Source organism: Myxocyprinus asiaticus, chromosome 17, assembly GCF_019703515.2.
Source record: "Myxocyprinus asiaticus isolate MX2 ecotype Aquarium Trade chromosome 17, UBuf_Myxa_2, whole genome shotgun sequence".
NCBI classification, from domain to species: domain Eukaryota; kingdom Metazoa; phylum Chordata; class Actinopteri; order Cypriniformes; family Catostomidae; genus Myxocyprinus; species Myxocyprinus asiaticus.
Genome location: NC_059360.1, coordinates 41,795,847 through 41,820,344, shown reverse-complemented (window position 1 = coordinate 41,820,344; position 24,498 = coordinate 41,795,847). Strand labels below are relative to the sequence as shown.

General features: G+C 39.8%; 1 protein-coding gene and 1 long non-coding RNA gene across 7 annotated transcripts in view; both read left to right on the top strand.

Moving 5' to 3' along the window:
- LOC127454790 (ral GTPase-activating protein subunit alpha-1-like) overlaps positions 1-24,498 on the top strand; it is a 100,616-nt gene that overhangs the window by 63,028 nt on the left and 13,090 nt on the right. The window lies entirely within an intron of this gene.
- Positions 7-23,797, top strand: LOC127454793 (uncharacterized). The gene is made up of 3 exons (XR_007899605.1): positions 7-2,471; positions 21,975-22,560; positions 23,064-23,797. It is a non-coding gene; the product is annotated as an uncharacterized LOC127454793 (long non-coding RNA).

Sequence of the window (24,498 nt, the reverse complement as noted above, 5' to 3'; positions counted from 1 at the left end):
TCCTTTTTCCAGACTTTAATGAGTGTAGATGGTTGCTTTTGTCATGTTTAAGGTGGTAGAATGGGTATTTTTATGGAGCATACAGAAGTGGAGATGTGCAAAACTGCAGTACACTACTGTGCATATTTTCAAAACCTACTAGTCGATGGGTTGACTGAATGACTAGTCAAGTAATCGGTCTTAAGGAAGCCCCGTATAATTAGGGCTCGGTCCTGATCGGATGAGTTTCTTAGGGGGCGTTAACATAAGATTAATTCTTATGTTAAAAAAAACCCTTGATGGAAGACAGTGGAATGGAACTCAGTGGAAATATTTTTAACTTGACATAATTCACCCAAAAATGATAAGAATCTAAATTTACTAACCCTCATGTCATTTGAAACCTGTATGACTTTCTTATGCAGAACACAAAAGGAGATGTTTTAATGAATAATTGCTTACCATCTCATCAGTAAAATGGCAGTGCATACCATGTGACTCCATCATATTCCAAGTCTTCTAAAGGCATATGATAAGTTTTGGTGAGAAACAACTTGAAATGCAGGTCATTTTTCATGGAAAATCTTGATGTTGGTTGCACACTCATAAGTGCTATAAGAGAAGCTCGTTCACAGTGGAGCGAGTGTTCGGAACGCATTGTTTTTAGTGGTGTTCCTTTAAAAACACAACACTCTTGGTAAGATGCTCAAAAAACAACATAAGATGTGATGCGTGTCCGACCTTATGTGCGTGTCTATAGCAGTGGTGCTTTTAAGTAGGTAATTTTAAAGAAAGGGTTTTACAATGCAAGCTCTCTATCAGCTAAAGCAAAGCACACTTATTAAATAAGTGCCACTAATAATATCATAGCTAAAGAAACACATAGGAAAAAATTCAGATAAATGAGTTGGTCTCAGTAATCTACTCTGTAATGATTGCCTATTGACTGTGTTTTGTTTATTGTGCAGGCATGCATGTATGTGTATGTGAGAATGATTAATCAGCCAACGGTTTGGTTCATTTTCCACCTGCTCTCCCTGTCACTCAAACCTGGCTCACATATGTACAGATTGTCTGTTGAATGGTCAGGTTGGGCTGTGGCCCGGAGCAGGAACAGGAGCAGGTAGAGCTGCTCGATAATTATTGATGTCTTATTTCTCAGCTCTTCACATGTTGAGCACTGCTCTCTGCTCACCCAGCCAGGCAGGTGATCACCCTTCAATGCCTGCTAACCGTCATGCAGAGCCATTTGCTTTTTAAATGCTTCTCTGACAATTTGCCAGTTTCTCTCTCTCTCTCTGCTCGCTCTCAGTCTCTGCCATAGTTCTCAGTCTTATTGTTTGGGTTATTTCGGCATCTTCGGTCATTATCATGTCATAGAACAACATATGTCGCTACTTATAATAAAATACAATTTCATAGCTAATTTCACCTGAATAGCTTAAAAAGTACATCAGTACTGGTACAACTTTTGCTTGTACTTGGGAGTTAGTTTTCTTTATTTTATTTAAAAAAAATTTTTGGTTAAATCTCCAAGCCTACGTTTTAAGTAAATAGACTTTGGGACATATTGAACTCATCCCACACCGTTTGTGCAACAGTCATAAATGATACCTGAAATCATCTGGCTTGTTGAGGAGAGCTGTTCTATTACTTTTCTAAGTGATCAGACTTGTGATTTTTCTCTCTGTGGATGATAAAATGGGTGAAAGAAATTCCACAGATTTACATTAAAGGAGGGACCCAAGTCATATGTAGTCCATAATAAAAATGTTAATGTCCAATTTCAGCATCTCTGGCTTGTTTCCACCTAAATTGGTGCATAGCTAATCCAGCTGGGGCCTTTAATCCCCTCATTAAAAGTACTCCTTTCTTATCAAAGAAATGATACTTCCAGAAAACAAAGACACAGAGGAGGGGTAAAAATGAGGGGGGGGGTGGTTCTCATCTGCCATGTCCTCCAAGCAAGAGAGATTGTTTGGCTCAGCTTGAGTCTTTCGCTCACAGCAATCTCGCCCATCTGTGTGCCTACGTGGAGCTCGATAGTGGACTGAGATATTGATTGGCGTGAGCCTCACAGGTCGATGCTCCTGACAGCCTGAATTACAGTAATCTGTCATTATCGACGGATGTCTCTTCAGACCTTTTCCATCTCTCTCTCTCTGTGTCTTTCTCTTCTCTGTCTCTCTGTCTGTTTTTCTTTCAGTCTGATTCCCTTTATTTTGAAACTATCTCTCCCTTTTTTTCCTCTTTAAGCACTTTCGCACCCTCTTTACTCTCTGTCCTGTGCAAATAATTGATGACTGTGAGGGATGGATGGCAGGCTAGCAGTGATTAGAAGATCCATGTGCCAGACGAGCTGCTCTCCTGAAATGAAGCAGGCTGTGGGACAGAAAGGACCCCAGGGATGCGAGGAAGGAAGTCACAGTATCTCCTGCTTACCTGTTGATGGCGTCGCCACATGCAGTCATTGCACAGAGAAAGAGAGTGATGTAACCTAATTATCCCTTTAAAATCCTCATATCACTGAAGCAATTACTGATGGGAAAGTGTGGTGTAGTGGTGAAAGTGCAGAGCTTGTAACCGGAAGGTTGCTGGTTTAAGCCCCGCAAGGAGCAAGCCATGAGTAAAGGGTTAGTTAGCATAAAAATTAAAGCTCTGTCATCATTTACTCACCCTCGTTTTATTCCAAACCTGTATGACTTTCTTTCACGAACACAAAGACTGAAAGACTTGGAATATACAGTAGATGAAGATACTATTTAAAAACAAACGCTCGTTGACGGCACTTCAGGGATTTTTTGGCACCCAAGGAAAGGATGGGAAGAATGCTTTCAATGGGTGCTTTGCTTAAATTGAGCTGATAATGCCCATTTCCAAAGGATTATTGCAGATTCTTTAGATGTCCAAGATCAGTGGGATCCAGTAGTTCAGAAAACAGAAGGAGAAGCAGCAGCAAAAAGAGAAAGAAAAAAAGTACCCATTCAAAAACATTCACAAGCAATTATAGTCATATGCAAATTAAATTAGGTGTCACAGTACAACACTTTCTAAGATTCTGATAGGTCACTTCAAACATTTTAGCACATTACAAAAATGGTCTGTTTCCACCTTCGTGCAAACAGTAATTAGTTAGCCATAACATTAATCAAGTTCCCAACATTGGTTTTACAGAACTTATGTGCAGATGTCATGGGTTAGCTATCAGTTATACCTACTCCTTTTTTGCTCCATCAAGAAGGTACCAAGGAGAGCAATTAAAATCCTTGAGGTTTTTGACTATGGCAAAGTCACACAATCACTGTTATTGCATTCCTGGCATCAGACCTTCAGGCACCCCTCAGATTACATACATGTTACTTGCACCTTATTATAAAAGGAAAATAGGACATTGATTAATATAATAAGAATAAATGAGGATGATAAAAGATTAGATATAACTTGTAAGAGAAAAAAGGAATTGAATATTCACCCTTTCACTCCCCCCCTTTTTAGACCGGTGTGGGGATCTAAAATCAAACCCTTCAGTAGATTTGAACTTTTCACAATGCAAAAAAAGTAAAGGGTAAGGATGTCTGTTTTCTTCATCTCTCATTTGCATTTAGAACACAATTGGTTAGGTTTAGGTTAAAGTTTTAGGTTAGGGAGGTACATTTTACTTATTAAAACCTTCATCTAATATTCACCTTAAAAACCTTGTCTAATTACGGCACCATTTAACTCTGTTTTAGCGCCTCCTGCTGGATATTTCACGAGGAAACCGAATCGAAACGTGTGATGAAGCACGTAATTTCATTTTGCAAACTTTTGCCACGGTCACTTAATGTTTATGGGTTTTAATTTCCAAAGCACAACCACTGTTGCAAATTAGGCCAAATATGATCTAATCATGATCTTAGAAATGAACAAGATAACTGTATCTAACAGGACAAACTGGACCCTGTCTCGCCACCAGTGCAGTGCATACTGGTAGTATGTGAATGGATATACAAATTCTAAAATTTGTATTTCCTTTTTTTAATGCAGTAAGTAACTTATTTAATCTAAATCAGCTGTTTGCTTATTGAATATCTCAAATGTTATGTAAGTGGACTAATATTTTAAGCAGTAAAAATGCATATTGGTTGTCTGCTGGTGATTTTTATGGTTTTATGGTGCATATTTGGAGCTTTCCATTAACTTTTCATTGAATGGAGAAAAAAAACGACATTAAAATTCTGTTTAACTTCGACTTTTGTGTTTCATGTAAGAAAGTCATACATGCCCGTATTGTTCCTATAATAAGAAGATACCATTGTTCTATGGCAACTTGAACAATGTGAAATGTGAATGTCAGGGAAATAATTTCCCCCTGCTTTGGTCATGGGGCAAAAAATTAAGATAACTGCATTTTGTCAGTCAGTTTTTGTGTCAGTTTTTGTAATTGGAAAGAAGTGGAGGTAGTTACACCTGAAAAGAATACATTGGTTTTCAAGGCCTCCACTGTGCCAAGCGGGTTATAATCAAGCTTATTTTCTTCTTCCCAGAGTAAATTGCATGCAGAGCCATGGTTCATCGCCTTTATTTTAGCAAAACAGAGACGGTTAAATTTTGCATGGATACACATGAAGTGCTTTTCTTCCTAAAGAAGTCCTAATTTAAAATGTTCAAATGATGCACCAGCAACAAACGTAGCAATTGACTGACACGTGAAAACCTGAGATCCCTCTTTAGCACAGTAGAGACACACAACACGCATCGTAAAGTAAGTGATCTAGTTTTTTTTTGTTTTGTTTCTTTAGTCTTTAGGCTGCCTTTTGTCAAGCTTAATCACACAAATTTCCTTTTCTACCTTTTTAAAACACATATAAAAAGAGGAACCACGGGAGATGCATGTGCTTTTGTAAACGCACACGTTGACGATTTCTCTTCACTCATTTAATTTTTCTTTTCATCTGTTTCTCACTCTTTCTCTCCTCTCGCTTTTTCTCTCGTTCTCGAAGCCAAGACACCCCAACCCTTTTTTTGTGCCTGACTCAAAGTTGCAGTTCCTTCTCTTGGCCTGGGGCTGCGTCCATCTGCCTCCCCCCGCACAGATCCCTCATTCTGCATGACTGTGAAATTAGAGCCTGGAATACAGAGAAAGGGGCCTCTTTGGTCTTAATGTCTGTAGGAGGGATGGAAATAATGGCACAGATAGCAGGTAGCTGGCGTGGGCCAGTGTTATGAATGCTGGGCAAACAGAACAACAGGGTTAAACCGCAGATAGCGAAGGAGTAATCCAAGGGCCATGTGTGAAAAAGAGCCTGAGCTTGGGGCCTTCCAACCAGCCTCAGTCTCTGAGGGCACCATGTTGGGACTGAGTGATAAAATGAGCTAGTTGACCACTCTTGACCCAAGACTGCCAGATCGCTCTTCGCTAGAGCTGGTAGCCTTCTTATAACCTGGAATAGAGTGGACCTATATCTCGTCCTTCAAGCTTGTAAACCCCTACACCAGGAGAAATCCTCATTATCTGATCTGTCTGGCTCATGGGTGTGAGTTGGTTGGGGAGAGTTTGGGTGGTGTTGGCTTGGACTCTAGGACGGAATAAGGAAAAAGCCTAACTCTAAGAGTCACGGCCATCTTCCATCTGTCAGTGGTCGATTGCAAGGCTTGGGGATGCAGCACTAGAGGAGGGGGAAAGAAGCTAAGCGGCTTCCCCATTGGCCGTGCCAGTCCAGTGGTGTGTGGGACTGCGCCAACTCTGGCATGAAAGTGGGGGCAGGCCCGCTGGCTGCTGATTGGCAGTGATAAGTGCCGGGCTGCTGGGGTCAGCATATGGCAGGGCGTGATAGTGGAGAGGGTGGTAGAGCTTTGGGTCATAGCCTTCTACCTTCTGACACTGGCTTTTCCAAAGGCAAACGAGCTGATGGAAGCAGCAGGCCAGCGCTTCCCCTTTTGTCCCTATGCTTGAGCAGCCTACACACACACTACGCAAACACAGCCAAACGCCTAACGGGCAGTGCTGCCACGCACTGCCAACTCCCACAATGGGCCCTATTGTGTCCCAGTAACAATGTGGCTTACTGGTGTGTGTGAAGGGGGATGGAAGGTTTGCACTATTTACTAATTGCCCCGTCAAAGAAGAAAAGTGGAAAGGGGGTGGGGTCATTCTTAATTGCTTTCCCCATTTTTCTTTCTCTGTCTCTGTTTATCTCTTTATTTTCCTAGATTTTGTGTTAGTAATTGTTATAGCTCTGTCTCGGAGCTCCTACCACTTATGACTGTATCGTTACTCTGTTAGCCAGTCAAGCAACACCCATCACTAGGGATCCTAACATTAAAATATTGATTACAGTACTCACTCTCATGTCATTGTAAACCCCAATGACTTTCTTCTGCGGAATACAAACAGATATATTTTAAAGAATGTTCCAACCACTGATTTCCATACAATGGCAATTTAAAGTGACTCACTTTAAAGCTTAAAAACACATAAAAACTCTCAAAAGTGTCATCAAAGTAGTCCATGTTACTTGTGCATCATATTCAAAGTCTTCTGAAGTCATACAATAAATTTGTATGTTGAACAGACCAAAATTTTAGCAGTTATGTCATGTCTAATCAATTTATCAATCAACTCATGTAAACAGCGCACAAATCCAATACATTAATATCATCAAGCCTCTTTGGTTCTTGCGCATCTAGTGACTAAATGTCATGACACAAGAACCAATGAGGTTTTCATTTTTTGGTGAAATATTCCTTTAACAATTGATTGAAGTTTTTTTTAACATGAAAATTAAAAAAAAAAATTCTTCTTCTGTGCATCGTAAAGCACAAAAATGCTGAAACATTAGCAGTTCAGGGTGCAACACTTGCCATAGTGTACTACAGAGACATGCGTGATGTTTGTTATTATTACACGGCGGCCTGGAATACTCTATTCTAATTGGTCAATGACACCATGTAGCGGTCTATTATTGCTCTGTAACAACCGCAGCTCCACAAATCAGACCGCACATCCGGGGTCTGTGAGCATCTCTCCTGCTTCACGTAGCACTCTGTGATCTCAACAAGTAAGCTAATAAAATAATTTTAATTCAAATCTGTTTATCAAATCTATTTATTTACTTGTCAAGTAGTCTTGTAATAAGACGCATACTAAGCAGTCAGATGTTCATTAATTAAAAAATGAACAACCGAACTCCGACGCAAACCGGAGGTGGAATTTTAGGTTTCCAGCGATTTATTTCTTCTCACATAATTACACAATTTCAATGCAAATCAATGTTTCATGTCCATCTATTTGCTTAGTTGGCTAGTAGTCTTGTAATAGGCTAAATAATGAGCATTTTCACAAAATAAATACCAAAAGAACTCCGAAGCAAGCCAGAGGTGGATTTTAGCAGTTCAGCCATTTCTTTCTTCTCAAATTACATAATTTCAATGCAAATCAAAAATGTATTTCCGTGTATTTATTTATTTGGTATCCGTGTAATAAGCAGGAAAATGTAATGTCAGCTGGTTGTTATTGCACAATAAATCCCTTCAGGGTGATACAAGACCACTCCGCTTCGCGTCTGGGTCCTGATCACCTTGTCGGAGTTTATCGTGCAATAACAACCGAATGAATGTACATTATCCCTTAATAAGTTTATATAAATTGTAAGTTTTTAGTATTAATCTTGTTCTGAATTTGTTTTTAATAAATGATAAACAAAAATTAATTCTGATCATTTGCAGTTTAGGCATGTTAAAGGGATAGTTCACCCAAAAATGAAAAAGCTCATGTTGTTCCAAACCCAGACTTTCTTATGTGGAACACAAAAGATGATGTTTGGCAGAATGTTAGTGGCGGACGGCCTTTGTCATTAATCACTTTTATACATCTTTTTTCCACACAACGAAAGTGACTGGTGACGGAGGCTAACATCATCTTTTGTTTTCCACAGAAGTATGTCATGTAAATTATTCATGAGTAAATGATGACAGAATTTTCTTTTTGGTGTGAACTATCCCTTTAGGGGTTAAAAATGATGTCTTTAATATTTAATGTTAAATTGATAATGGCCCATTTTATCCTCTATCCACAGCAAAAAAATTCCATGGAATGGAGGTTTCGGTCGCCGATATTGGCCTGGATAGTACTTAATATAATATCGAAAAGAAAATTAGGTGTATCGCCCATCACTACCTACTTCTGTCCGTGTATGTTTTTTTTCTGCCACAGTTCACCCCAATGGCCAATGATGGCATTAATATGTCAATCAATCACAGAGCCACTACTCCTCTCCTGTTTTGACCTGTTGACTCCCAACAGTTTCATCCTGAACTTTCCTGTCAGTCAAACAAAGACGTGTGTGAATGAGTGAGGTGGAGAGTGTGTAAAACAGATCTGTTGTTGTGTGGCCCCCTCCTGCTTGGGATAGATTGGTAAACAACAAGCTCCTTGGGGGTGCATGGCAATGGGGAATGTGGGGCAGACTGTTACAAGGTGTTTAGGATGCGGTGCAGGCTTCTCACAAAGGTTAAGATACGTTTGTTCTAGCAGAGACACATCGCGAAACTACTTGTGATCCATTTCGGATGGATGGATGGATGGATAGATAGATGGAATAAGATATAATAGATTGAAAAGGAGATGTCTAGCAGGATGACTGAGACTATAATTCTGCCTAACATCTTTTGTGTTCCACAGAAGAAATATAAGTCATACAGGTTTGGAACAACATGAGGGTGAGAAAATGATGCCAGTTTTTTTTTACTTTGGATGAACTGTCCCTTCTAGGATTCTAATGATGAAGTTGGGCCCTTCACATCCATTCTGACCTTGACTGTTTCTGCAAAACTAAATGTGATTTTTAAGAATTACGGCGGGTTCACACATCCTCCGTGAGCAGGGCGGTCATGTTGGACGTTCACATTGGCCGCGTCTCTTCTGCGAGAAATAGCAGTGCCTCTGCACAGAAAATAAAGTTATCTATGGTGTCCTATGCCAAATTTTTTCTTTAATAAGGTCATAATAAGCTTAGGTTATTGCTGCTTCAAGTACAACAGTAGGCAGTCACGTGCACTTCATCTTTATCAGCACACTTTGTCGTGATTGGTTAATTTTGTGTCTATATTGTACACCTATATACACAAAATGGAAAAAGGTCCGGCAGTTTATTAATTCTTCCTTTATTAAGTTATTTTATTCTGTTTACTTACATGCAGACATATAAATCGTAGTGTACTATAGGTTCGGTTTGAATAATTTTGATTTGCTTTTGTGTCTTTTCAATAATCTCCTGATTATTTTAGTATTGTACTGCACCCCAGCCGTTGAGCTCAGCGTGAGCCGCGTGGCAAAAATAGGCTCACCGCCGAAACTATCTGCTCACTGCTGCTTCTGGGACGTGTCACCTCGTGACTCACGCTTGCAGTGTAAATGGTGTCATCTGTTAATATGGGCGCCAAAACGAAAACGTGCTGCTCACGGAGGATGTGTGAACCCGGCGTTAATAGCCACGGCATTGGAAAGCAGTGGTAAAAATCTCCGCTTTCCCTAGAACCACAAAATCAGGTTACTGCTTAAAAAGAAAAGACATGCATGGAGGCAGATGGCCAGCCCACCTTCACTCATTCATACTAATCAGGACTGCCATGTACGTGTGGCCCGTTGTGCGTGTGCCTCTCTGTGATAGCATTAGCACTGACTTGTGCATCGTGAATGTTAAATAAATGTTGCATTTGCAACGCCAGCATGCACATCACTTTCCCCCCGGGGTGCAGGAACAGGACACAGGGCGATAAATCCGGCCGGCCATACTCGCGGCTGTATTTCACGAGCCCTCCAATTTGGTTTCAGCGGAGATTAATAGGAGAGGCTGTGACGCTGGAGCCCAGGCCCAGATCAGTGTCTTGGATCCCCAGGCAACAGTGCATTAGCCTCGGCTATCTCCCCTCTCATCTGCTCGCGCCACGCAGAGACATTGGCAATAATGATGGGGCTATGGCAGCCAGCCGCTGCACTGTGCCTCGCTAATAAAATCACTGTTAGGGCCGCGATATCAGCAGGCATCAGATGGAAAAATAAACCGATTAGTCTGCACTTCAGGGCACACATAGATTTCTGTAATTATACTCTGTAAACTCCTCAAATTTGATTATTTGTGTGATGTTTTTCTCTGTCACATTTCTGATCTCTCTCTCTCGCTCACTGCATCCAGTCAAGTAAAGGCTCAGATGCATTTCCATTCAGAGAATTGGAAATGGATTTGGGCAACTCAGATCTTGGTAACTGAATTCATTTGTTTAGGTTTTCATATGATAAATGTTACTCTCTTAAAGCTGATGTGTGGTTTTTTTTATTTATTTTTTATAACCCTTGTGCTGTTCATTTTGTGGTCCAGGTCAAAAATGACCGGCCCACTAAGATTGTTTATAAATCTGTCATATTGCATATGTTATCACAAGATATTGCATTAGATTTTTTTATCAACTTCTTTTAGTGATTATGACAGATTTTGTACTCCTTTTTGAACATATTTAAAATATATATATATATACATATATATAGGTAACATTTTACAATAAGGTTCCATTTGTTAACATTAGTTAATGACATTAGTTAACATGAACTAACAATGAACAATACTTGTTAAGCATTTATTTTTTTTAAAAAAAATGTTAATTTCAACATATAGCAATACATTTTTTAATCTAAAGTTGCATTTGTTAACAGTTAATGCACTGTGAACTAACAATGAACAATAGTGTTTTTATTAACTTGCATTAACAAAGATTAATAAATGATGTAAAAAATATATCGTTTATTGTTAGTTCATGATACCTAATGCATTAACTGATGCTAACCAATGGAAACTTATTGTAAAGTGTTACCAAAATATATTTTATTGATAAAAGGATTCATTGAACTGAGCTTAAAAAAAAAAAAAAAAAGTTGTCTGAGTCAAAATGACCGGAACACAACATAATGTTATATTTAATGTTATAATTCTTGTATAGCAGCTTAATATTTAGAGTCAACTATAAGTAATCAGTTTTGTACTACAAAAGTGTGAAAGTGTGGCTCTATGGCGCTATCAACACATTCTCCTGTTTGTTTGAGCATCCTGACCTGCCTGACACAAATATGACTCAACCAATGGTGTGAGTTTTGGGGGGGGATTATGTTTGTGCAACCAATGAAAGACGGAGGGAATGTTTGGGAATCGGTTTGAAAACTGTGATTATTTTTGCAATTCCATTTGGTGACACTAGTAGTGCAGAACTACACACTTTAGCTTTAAATATGTCAAGCATTCTGGATTTTGTTTGTCAACATTTAAGCCTCTTTTCCACCATCGGGCTGAATGGTTCTTATTGCTTAACCATGCCGTTCCGTACCAATCCAGGCTTACTGGCACTGTTACGGTTTCTTTTTCCACTGTGGTGATGTGAAATCAGGATAACAATGGATTGACTGGGCAGATGACCAGTCATGAGTCGCCATGTCATTAAAGCTGCTCCACCAGAACAGTTCTCTGTAGCTAACCATGCTGAGAATTCCAGGCCAGGAACTTTTTAAATCGTACTGTGCCAAACCGTGCTCAAGTGGAAATGCTGCTGGAACCGTTTAGCCTGATGTTGGAAAAGCACTTATTGATTTCTTCAATATTTTCTTTCAATGTTTTTAGTGTATGAAGTTTGTTAGATCAGATTAGATTGTTGGGCCGATGTCAGATCTTAATCGCAAGAGTTTAAAGTCTACATGAACTCTTAAGCGCTCTATTAAAGAGGTGAGACTGGTGTTCTGAAAACTACTGTATATTGGCTAAGTGATTTCTCACAGGGTTTGACAGATGTGTCTCAACAAAAGCACCTGTGGAGACCCTGTGGTTTTAGTGAGTGGACTCCTTCATGCACATCCCGCTGTGTTTTGTGTGGGGATACCAGAGCCGCTCGGCAGCCGAACAGTTGTTCTCTCTGTGGGGCTGCAGATCCTGTTCTGGGTTTCTTTTGAAAGGTGCCAAAGATGTCCTATGGAGGAATTCTCAGCACAGATAATAACAACCACACCATGTGGAGAAAATGACTGAGGATGTGTGTAATTTAAATGAGCTGTGTGTGTGTCTGTGATTTGGGACCGTGTTCTCACCATCTTTGTCAGCTACTGTGCTGTGTTAATTTGCAAGGCGAGAGAAGGGAATAGCTGCGCTCTCTGAGTGGAGATATTGGCTGCATTTGGCTGTGTGTCATCCTTGTGCTGTCACACATCTGACAACACCTTTTGTTGTCCCAGAACTACCTGGTTCCAAACACACGTGTCCTTTGAGATGGTCTCTTTAAAAAAAAAAAAAAAACAATTCTCAGTATTTTATGATTCATTTAAACATCGGTTCACTATAGTGCAGTGTGTCGTAGAATACTCACTGACAAATGTCATCCATTTTTAGCTTAATTCTGATAATGGTGACGAATTGTTGCCATGGTGATCGTATTCGTTATTGTGCCAGAAGTGGAGATTAGTGTGGTGTTGCTTCTTTATGTCTTGGAGGTCATTGGTATGGTTCCTGTAGGTTATTCTGGGGTTCCTGTAGCTCAACTGATGCTATTTGCATGGTGCTAGCCATGCCAGTGTCATGGGTTTGATTCCCAGGGAACACAAACTGTATAGCTTTGTGTATGTCTTGAATGCATGTTGTCGCTTTGGAAAAGTGTCTACTAATTGCATTAGTCTTGCAATCCGCGCACTATAATCGTCTGATGCATATTGCACACAAAACTCAAACACAGTTAGTAAGAACTAATCTGTTGGTTTGAGGGAACTTCCATGAGTAAAATCACACAATACTTTTTATTAGCCTGAAAACATTCGTAATCACATGGTTCCAGGTTGATACAACAAGCGCTTTTGAGGACAACATTATAACTGGATTTGCTAAAGTTTGCCAGGTTAGTGACATCAAATCTTTTAAAGATATTCAGAGATTTGTTTGAGGCACGTAGTAGCAAGTAAAGCAGATATCGATGAGCAGAATTACACTCACCGGCCACTTTATTAGGTACACATGTACATTATTCATGCGATTATCTAATCAGCCAATCGTGTGGAAGCAATGTAATGTATAAAATCATGCAAATGGGTAAGAAGCTTCAGTTAATCAACCATCAGAATGGGGTAAAATGTGATCTCAGTGATTTAGAGTCTCTAGAGTATAAAGAGAAGGTGAAAACTGCTTGTTAATGACAGAGGTCAGAGGAGAATGGCCAGACTGGTTCGAGCTGACAGAAAGGCTACGGTAACTCAGATAACCACTCTGGAAAATTGTAGTGAGCAGAATAGCATCTCAAAATGCACAACATGTCGAACTTTGAGGTGGATGGACTACAACAGCGGAAGACCCCGTTGGGTTCCACTTCTGTCAGCCAAGAACAGAAAAGTGAGGCTGCAGTGGGCCTACCATTTGTATACCTCAGCAGAAATCTAGATTTGTCAGACCAGGCAATGTTTTTTCAATCGTCTACTGTCCAATCTTGGTAAGCCTGTGCCAACTGCAGCCTCAGTTTCCTGTTCTAAGCTGACAGTAGTGGTACCCGGATGGGTCTTCTGCTGCTGTAGCCCATCCGCCTCGATGTTCGACGTGTTGTACGTTCAGAAAGGCTTTTCTGCATAGCACTGTTGTAACGCATGTTTATTTGGGTTACTGTCATCTTCTTGTCAGCTTGGACCAGTATGGCCATTCTCCTCTGACCTCTGTCATTAACAAGCCGTTTTCGTCCACATGACTACTGCTCGCTGGATATTTTTTTGTTTTTCACACCATTCTCTTTACACACTAGAGACTGTTGTACATGAAAATCCCAGGAGATCAGCAGTTACAGAAATACTCAGACCAGCCTGTCTGAAACCAACAATCATGCCACTGTCTAAATCACTGAGATCACATTTTTCCCCATTCTGATGGTTGATGTGAACATAAACTGAAGCTCCTGAGCCATATATGCATGATTTTAAACATTACACTGCTGCAACACTATTGGCTGATTAGATAATCGCATGAATAAGTAGATATACAGGTGTACCTAATAAAGTGGCAGGAGAGTGTATATATATATATATATTGCTTTATATGGCAACCAATGGGAGTGCAGTACTTTCAGATCTGCTTAACAAATCTTACCATATTCACATCCGTTCCACAGATTTTGACCACAATTGGCCCAGAAAATGGCCAATTTACTGCTGTTGTCCTGAAAACGTTGGTTGGACTCATTCAGACACCATGTTGGTGAGAGAGGAGATGTCGGAGTCGAGGTGCCTGACATAACTTTGACATTGTGAAAACGTGTCCTTTTTTCTAGAAGCGTACATCTCTCTGAACTCACCTCTACTAGAGGTGGAGGTGGAGTTGGAGGGAGTAGGAGGAGGGAATGAAATAGGCAAGCAGGAGTGATCAATTTGGAGGCTATCAGCACCAGCATGTTCGGAGTGCTGAATTAACACACCACCAGGGACTGTTCCTGAAGCCCACCACGAGCCCTTCACTCCTAATGTGCTAACAAGCTCACTTTTGCTGTCTCTTCAGTGGCAATTTCTCTCTTTTCTTCCAGAGCCCAGGAGTTCAGCACGGTGACAATGAAAAGCTCCGTAGGAGGGGGTGGGGGAGGCCAGGAGTATTTTCCCCCCTTCTGCCTTTTATCCACGGGGAAAATTAGTTTCTGGTAATGCACAAAAGGCCCTTTTTTATGCCCTTCTCCTCTTCAAGCGTGTGATGCTAGAGAGGGCAAGAGAACCCGGCACACACTCTCTTAAAAGGACTTTCTCATTTTTAACAAGCCATCATAAAAAAAAAAAAAACACCACCCATCAAAAATTCAATTACAGTGGATGCAAGGCCTGGGTTATTTGGGTGAATACACAGTGCATAGAAGAGAGAAGAAAAAAGAAGAACTGTTTTTCCCTTTACCTCTCTCTTTGTGATACACAAAGAGCATCTGAAGTCAAAAGCGGAGAGGATTTGTCGTCTTGGTGACAGAGTGACATTATAGGATCATCTCAGGTTCAGGATGGTGACCACATGTTGGGCGGCTCTGATAGGGCTATTAAGACGCACAGCAGTGCTGCTCACGCTTTCTCTCACTGTTTCTCTTTTGTCCGGGGTAGGAATGATTGCCCTGTTCTTGCCAGGCTAGTGCTTCCTTTAGTTTCACAGAGCCAGACTTTTGACTGTCAGCATAAAATCTGGTCCACTTAGCAGCTTATTCTGGCCAAGTCAAGACTAGAACCTCCAAGACTTAGATCCAGACCAATACCAGACCCCTTAACACCCAGACCAAACTACACATCTGAAGGCTGAAGGCCCTGTACCTGGAGCCCCCATCATGGGTCACGTCTAGAAAAGAATCGCCTGGCTGGGGAAACTCTTGCGAGAGTCGCATGCAACGTTCCTACACTGTGTTTATTGTTTATCTGTTGATTTTGTATTTCACACATGATTCAACTCTTAGCTTGTTTGTGGAGCCTTCATAACTTGAATCAGGTGTGTCAGATAAGGGATACATCCGAAATCTATACTGTTGGGGGCAGCTCCAGAAACAGGATTGGGAAACACTGATCTAGGCCAAGACCTGTCAGTCCAAAACCCAGGCTGTCCATTTGAATGATCTAAAATGGAGTAAAGCTGAATTTATTGCAGAATTCCTTTAACAGTAGCCAGGTAGCTATTCAGTATCTTGGAATTTTTGTAAATTCTCTGTAATGGTCAAGATGCCTTGCCGACCTGTAGTTGAGGTAATTATCATCTCAAGTATGTTGACAGTAGACTGCAGCCTTTTCTGTGATCAGGGTCTCTATTTTCGTGACTGCGCTAGGCACAGTGCAATGCAACGTTTTAGGATTAATCCATCTCAAGTGGTCCAACATAGGTTGCTTGACCCTTTTTAATTTTCCAATTTTTTTTGGAGTGATTACCTCTATGTATTGGTATTACAAAACCACAGTTTATTTTTTTATAATTTATTATTTTTTTTCTATGTTTAACCACGGTGGCAATCTTTGTCATGGCGCATGGCAAATTTTCGTTATAAAGATGTTTACGGAAACCTCAGTGTCTCAGCTCAAGATGGTGCTAGCTCCTTGGAACAAAAACTGATCTCTACCAGAGAGAACCTGAAAATGAGGGGAAATGTAAAAAAATAATAGTACTTTCTCACCCCCATAAACAAAATAAGAGAAGTCTCAAACCTGAAATGTTCTCCATCACACTATTTTTACCTAACTTTCAGCAATCTTGATCATTACATTAGGGCTTAAGTTCTAAATCTCAGGAGCAAGAATGTGCAAAATGTTTATATACTGCATGTTCATGTACCTTGTAATATGCTCTTGAGACCGGTTTTTGTTCCAAGGAGCTAGGACCATCCTGAGCTGAGATATTGAGGTTTCTGTAAACATCTGTATATCCAAAATTTGTCACGTGCCATGACACAAAGATGGCCTCCATGGTTAAACCAAGTAAAATAAAATAAAAAAAATGGTGGTTTTTCAATACCAATACATAGAGGTAATCACTAAAAAAATATTAAGAAAATTAAAAATGGACAAGCAACCAACTTTACAATTATTGGACCACTTCAGATGGACTGACCCCTTATCTAATTTTCGTGAGAGCACAAAGTGCAAGTGGGCTTGGGTGGGAGTGTTAATCTATCTGTGGTTGTATACGTGTGACCTGTGGGTGTATGGTATGTAAATGAGGTGGCGCAAAGCGCCTCTATTCTCAGCACAAAGTCTAACCTCTATTCCTGCATTTACAGTTTGGAGATTCCACAAGCAGGTGATAATAAAGTTCATATCCAAACTCTGAAAATATAGTGGAACATCAAATTTTGTTCCTGACAATCACTGTTGTCTGTCAGGTGCCAGACGGTGCCAGACGGGCTGGTTTGAGTATTTCTGTAACTGCTGATCTCCTGGGATTTTCACACACAACAGTCTCTGGAATTTACTCAGAATGGTGCCAAAAACAAAAAACATCCAGTGAGCGGCAGTTCTGTGGATGAAATGTCTTGTTGATGAGAGAGGTCAACAGAGAATGGCCAGACTGCTTCGAACTGACAAAGTCTACGATAACGAAGATAACTACTCTATACAATCGGGATGAGAAGAATAGCATCTCATAATGCTGTTCTTAGATGCGGGTTGGCGCTGTTTTTGCAGCACGAGGGGGGCCTACACAATATTAGGCAGGTGGTTTTAATGTTGTGGCTGCTCTGTGTATATGCCCCTCTCTTTCTGTACATATGTAACAGCATGAGAGTCACATAATTGAGGAAAACTGAATGACAATCCAATGTTTTCTAAAGAAATGTGAAGTAAACATATGAGAATCCATAAAATTGTCTTAAATGCACACATATTTGGACTACAACTTCTAATGGACGTTGTTTACTGAAGCCTCGCAATGACAAAAAGAGGAGAGCTTACTCGCTTGAATGAACGTGTGTCTTTATTATGTTTATGTCCAAAACTCTCATTTTGATTTTGCATGTCAGATGTGTACTCCTAATATAACTTAAGGAATTACTTTTACTGTAAAATGTATATCATAAAACAGTGGTGAAATATCAAATCTGGAGATTACGCCTTTCTAATGATGTATAGTTTGTTGCGATTAAATAAGAATTGTATGTAGAATAAAGTGAAGAGAATGTAAACGGTACCGATCGTGAATCACACGGCCGTTGGCAATCTTTTCATGAGAAAGGATAATTCATTAAATATTACAGATTCTGTACCAGTCAGCACTGTCATGCTTTCTCCTCCACCTCTTTCTTTTTTCCTCTTCTGACTCCCAGATTGGTACATCGGATGTCCTCTTCATGATTCCTGCATCCCGCTCTTACTTGAATTAGTAGCTAAAGGAATGGGGGCCCCTCTAGGGGGGTATCACAGAATTTTTAACATTCAAAACATGCAGCCTGATCTCATGAATATTTTGTGACTCGCAACATTTTAAATTCTGCTCTTACTTGAATTTGTAGCTAAACCCCTCTAAGGTTTTTAAAAAAAAAATTCATTCTAGTCTGCTAATCATTGCCCATCATTGGTTTCAAGTGTCATTGCAGTGAAATACTTGCCTGGCTTGCCTGTCCCATAGGTCCACCTCTGCTGGTGCTTGACAGGGAATGGAACCTCAGATTTAAATTGTACTTGACCCAGCCCATTAGCGCTTTGTGCGCACAATTTCATCAAAACCACTTGCGCCTACACTTAGCGGCAAAACTTCATGGTCATGCCCACTGACTTTTTCCGTGCATGAGGTATTGCATAGTGCTGCGCTTAACGCTCTTAATATAGAGCCCCAGAAGTCGAGACCCTGATTCAGACCAAGACACAACCAGGTCCAAGACCACGTTTATGTTTATGTTAATGTTATGACTATGTTGGTCTTAAGACCAAGACAGCCTCTCAGAAAGAAAGAGACAATCTGACTATCATGTAATGCAATCAGACCATCTGCACTGTTCAATTGGTTTGCTATGTGAACATGTGCTATTTGGATATCTTTGACCATTGCGCTGTCTCTCGCACTGCATTTTTTGGATGGTGTGAAAAAAACTTAATGCGTCTGGAGACAGCTGCGTTCTGTTAAAATTCTTGCTGTATGTTTAGCTTTTTGGGGGGGGGGATTTTCCCCCTTTTTCACCCAATTTGGAATGCCCAATTCCCAATGCGCTATAAGTCCTCGTGGTCACGTAGGTTTTCACCTCAATCTGGCCGGCGGAGGACGAAAATGTGTTGATTGGAGCTTGTGATTTTGGGCAAGCACTTGGCATTTTGGTGTTCAGTTTTTATTAGGGGTTAGTGAGCACTCCGTGGGTCCATGCTGCCCTTACTTACGGTTGTACAGAAGAGGACAATACGAAGCAACAAGAAGACTCTGCAGTCAGAAGCTTTGAGATCATTTGTAACCGCAGTGATTACATGTTTCAGTCATTAAAACCTTACGAATGCTGCCGGTGCTATTCCGAGCGCTGTGTTTAACACACTGTCAAGACTGTCACGGGCGCGATCAGTGGCAGGCAGCTTTGTGGCTGCAAACTCCATGGCACGTTCAGTGTTCTAGTACCGTGTGTGTCTAATCACGTCACACACACACTTTCACTAGCTGCTTTCTCTTCCCCTCTATGGGAGCCTCTCACCCACTCAGGCCATGGCTTGCTCTCAGCCAGCGGTACCCATCGACAGGAAGGAGGTCTGCTGGAGACGGGAAAAGACAAGTGACAGATCTGCGTGAGTGTTGCGTTTCCTGGTGGAGACGCTCACTACACCCGCTGAAACACCCTGAGAGCTTGAGCCTGGAATATCTTCCTCCTTCCTCACCCCAGCAGGACGTCTAATTGTGTCTTTTCATCTCTCTCATTCTTGCAGATACTCCATTGTCTTTCTCCAATGACACAGCATTCTGTGTTGCAGGGATATTATAGTTTTGAACTTTTAGTTTGTATTATTTCTACTTAAATTTCAATTTAGAATTCGCTAGGTTTTAACTTTCGTTTAAGATTTTTTTGTTGTTTGTTTGTTTAGTATTTTAGGGACACCAAAGCCTTAACTGATGTCATTTAAATATGCTTAACTTTGTTTAATTTCTTAGGGCTGTCCAGTGTTATAATTTAGTTTTTATTTTCAATTTGCCATTCCCATTTATTTTTTGTTAATTCCATTCTAATTTAGTTTTTCTTAGTTTTAACTCTTAAGCAATGACTGTTGGTTTTAGTTTAGTTTTAGCTCTTTTTTTTTTTTTTTTTTTTTTTAAACATTTTTTTTAGCTTCAGTTTTGTTTTAGTTTAGTATTTTAGGCCAAAATTAATTTATATATTTTAAATATGCTGAGTTCTTAGGGCTATCTAGTGTTACCGCAATCTGGCATTTTTATTTTTCTAATTTTATTTTATTCTATGCTACTAAAACCAAAATTATTTATATATATATATATATTTTTTTTTTTTTTTTTTTGTGTGTTAGTTTTGGAGTTATGAAAATGAATTTATTGTTATTTCATGTAAGATTCAAACCAGGGATATTATCATTTTGATGTTTTGTTTTTATTTTCAATTTGTCATTCCAGTTTAGTTTTATTTAGTTTTAGTTTTAGTATTATAGGGTGTCCAAAGTTGATAACTTTTTAGGGATGTCTAGTGCTGTTTTTATTTTTTTATGTGAGATCCAAACCAGGCATTTTATCGTTTTTAGCTTTTAATTTAGTTTTTATTTTCAGTTTGTTGTTCCAGTTTAGTTTAGATTTCGTTAGTTTTCACCTTCACACCTAGTTCGTTTGAACACTCCAAACGGTCTCAGAGCAATATAGATGAAATCATAGATATCTATACATAGATACCTTATTAGCAGCTGTTTCTATGGACCGCGATACGTTGGTGCGTCCGCCATATTGGATAGGTCAAGAGCCGTCCGTCAACACATGAATGTAAATCAGGCCTATTCAGCTGGCGGCCCGCGGGCCAAATCCGGCCCATATAAAATGATCAGTGGCCCTCATGAGGTTGCAAGTTGTCTAACAGTACTTGTCCAGTGGCGCAAGTTGAGCATAGCTGAGCAGCCGTTTTCAGCTCACGAGTGGGACTGTAGGATTAACAGAGTAGCGTGCAGAGCAAGTATGGACAACGGCCGAGAGCGTAAAAGTATCAGCTTTCTGTGAATGGGAAGTGGAAAACACCAGACGCCAGCTAATCACTGTGAGCTGAAAGCACTTACATCTGTCATGAGTAGGGTGGCCAGAAGTTCCGTTTTTCCCAGGACAGTCCCGTTTTAAGTACTTTTTCTAGTGTCCCGACTTATTCTGAAAAAAACGTGTTTTGTCCTGTATTTCCCCTCTCCTAAAATTTCTCTATCGCCTATGTGGCTTTCTCAGTCACGTGAGTATTTTAATCAAAGGTAGCCAAGGATATGGCTTGTGAACTCAATAAAATCACACCATGTTATTTGAAGTACATGATTGGATTAAACTATCCAATCACAATCCCCTATCAATAGATGTCCATTTAGTGAACTGATTGAAGAGTCAGTTTGAAAGAGCACACAGATGAAATTGCAGCTGGAAAAATGTCAAGGAGGCTAGCATGTACACTACCGTTCAAAAGTTTAGGGTCACTTACTCATTCTTTTTTTACATTTTAGAATAGTAGTAAAGTCATCACAACTATGGAATAATAGAAATGGAAATATGGGAATTAAATTGTGACTAAAAAAAAAAATCCTTTAATAAATAAAAACTGTTATATTTTAGCATCTTCAAAGTGGCCACACTTTGCCTAGAATTTGCAGACATGTACTCTTGGCATTCACCCTGGGATGCTTCTTAAACAGTATTGAAGGAGTTCCCATCTATATGCTGGGCACATATTGGCTGCTTTTCTTAATTATTCGGTCCAAGTCATCCATTTCAAAAACTTTTTTTTTTTTTTTTTTTTTACATTTTTAGTTTTGTAATTAAATATGTTAGCACAATTATATTTTTGTCTACAAAACTAATTTCAAACATTTAAGCATATGCCTTCAGATGAAAAGGTTTTGAAGATCATGAGAAACATTTCAGGCAAGTGACCCCAAACTTTCGAATGGTAGTGTACATTTAATGGGGATCTTCAAAAAGAGTTTACATTTCAAAAAAGTCACAGACAGTGCCTAGTAAACTTTTCCATTGCCCATGGAGGCCGCACCGACATCACGCAGCATGTTCATACAAAAAAGCATGTGGATGCTGCTAAAAGTAAGTGTTCCACACCAAGTGTTAGAGATTTTTTTGTGAAGTAAAGTTCAGAATCTGACAAGGTTGCTTATCATTCTGTTGTGCATGGCCATAGCTTTGTACATTCATGACCTGAGAAAAGTCTTGCAGGCCAGGCTGGAGGAACCATTCATACCCTCTGGCATTAAAAAGCATATGCTCGCATGTCACCAGCTACAACCAGGGCACCCCTGGTTGAAGCTGGTGACATGCGAGCGTATGCTTTCTTTTGTGCAGTGAGAAACTTTTATTCAGCATCGGTGGATTACCTCCAAAATTGGAGCCGCTCATTGGAGAACACAGAAAAACTTGAGAGTGCCCTACTGAGACACATCCCAGAATGGAAAAGACATTCAGAGCAGCCTCTAACTCTCAGTTTGCTTGACAAAACCACGCTCTTTGATGAGTGGGCTTGCGCAAAAACATTGTCACTCGTCGCATCACTGAGTGGAACATGAATAAGACTGCCATGTCTGAGAGATGGACAGACGTTTTTCGTGAGCTGGAGAGCAAGACCATCAACTTCGGAGTCTTGGCCAAAGTCGTGGAGTTTGTTTTATGCCTGCCTGGGACATCTGCATCTGTGGAGCGTGTGTTCTCATTAATGAATGCAGCATCAACACCGGATAAATCTTGACTCAATGTAACAGTCATGAAGGCCATGCTTTTCGTACGTCTTGATTTTGGACTGAACTGCTCTGCATTTTATGATAAACTCTTGAAAGACAAGCGCACTGAGAAAAATTGCTTCCAGCGAAAAGTACAAGGTGACAACAGTTACAGATGCGGATGCACCCTCTACTTCGCATTGATCTGCGGCTAGGTAAGGATACGTCAATTTCATTTTTGTTGGGAGGGGGCTGTCCTGTTTTCCACAAGCAGGAATCTGGTGCTTCAAAATTTGTCGGTAATGCTGAAGTTTTGATTAAGTGCTTAAATCACATCATGTTCCATTCAGACTTCAAACAGTCTACACATGAAGATTGCATGCTTTCTTTGATGTCAATTCTGTGGCTGCGTAAGCAAAAGTGTAAGAAACTATCACGTTTTGTATACGTTGGGCATTGGGATATCACTCATATTTAAGATTATATTGCTCGTGTATAGTGAAAGAAATGATAGACAATACACACTTGCTTTATGTATTACAGAAATGGCCCAAAGTGGCACCTCTCTAGCATTGTGAGCAGATTTCTTCCACTCAAGTGAACACATCCCGTTATCAGGGGCTGTTGACACCGAACACGTTTTGCATCTGCTCACACTCTTTTTCAATTGTTTCTCTGTAAACTTGCGCTAGACTGACAATGTGCCATATTTTTACAGTAGGCTCTTTAGAGATGCCAAAGGCCTCGCCTTGAAAGTAGACGAGAGTAAACGGCTGCTGTCAGGTGAGGAGTGAAATAAGAGCTGTCATGTCGGACAATTCTCACTTCTCGTGGTGGATCAGACACCTACAAGGTCAAAGGGAGATATCGCAGGATTCATGTTCATGCGCTGTTGCTGATAAAGTGGATATAAATTCTGTTGTTTTAAAATGAAAATAAATATGATGAAAATACATTCAATGTACCTGTTATTTAATGTAGCCAATAAGATGTGTCTTTCCATCCATTTGTAGTTTCATGAAGACACGTATTTTAGATAATTCAGAAATATGCTAAAAATCACATATCCCATACAGAGATCAAACTGTGAGAGTGTTGGGAATATTCACGTATAATTTATACACATAATTAATTTATACACATAAAACATGATATTAAATATAAAATAAATGATATAAAATGAAAAGAAGAGAACGAAACATCACGGTTGTTTAATCCAATGAGCATTAATCTGTGCCGTCAGCAAGTCGTTTCCCATCATGCTTGCAGTTTGCACAGCTGGAAAAATTCAACTGCGCCGCCTGGCTCTTACAACTGTGTGCGCCTCGCTCTCACGAGACATTTTTGGCATACGTCACCATGACATCACAGCAAGTCAGACAGATTTCTAACTGGCATGCACCTGCTGCTGATCACCGGTGATCGGTTCTGCGCTGAACTTGCTTATCTCGAACGAGCCTAGTGTCTCGTGCCATGCAGTGGCGCCACTTACTTAGACCGTTTCAGAAGTTATATCACAAAAAATCATTTTCTGTCATTTTGATGGAATGGGAAGATTAAAGAACTTAAATCATGACGACTGACAAGCATGAGTTTGGACAAACAGAAACGTTCTATTCAATAATTTGGTCAAGATATTGGAAAAGTCAAAAGTTTAGATCATTGTATTTATAACAAACTTCACTATTATTGTTTAATAAAAAAATTTGTTTCAGTCTGACTTAGCTACTCTCTTTTATGGATCCATTTTGAAAGCACTATTTATTTATTTATTTATTTATTTTTGTCTCAAGTTAGGCCTACCTGTATTTTATTTATTTATTTATTTATTTATTTTGCTAGGTTGAGATTTTTCCTTATGAAAAATTAAAGCTATAAACACAAATGTTTTATTTATGTAGGAATACAAATGTCATGGGCCAACTATAACACGATATCTGTAGCTTTTCATTAACAAAATATTCTGGTTTGGCCCGAATGCGCTAAAGATTTTTTTCATCAGGCCCAGTTGTCGATGAAGTTCAATAGCCCTGATGTAAATTGACAGATACGGTCTGAAAAAGTCTATTGTCTTTTCCAGCGAACTTTCAGATTATCTGATTTTCCATAAACACTGGGCAATATTTTAGATGATAAAAAATCCTGATTTCACT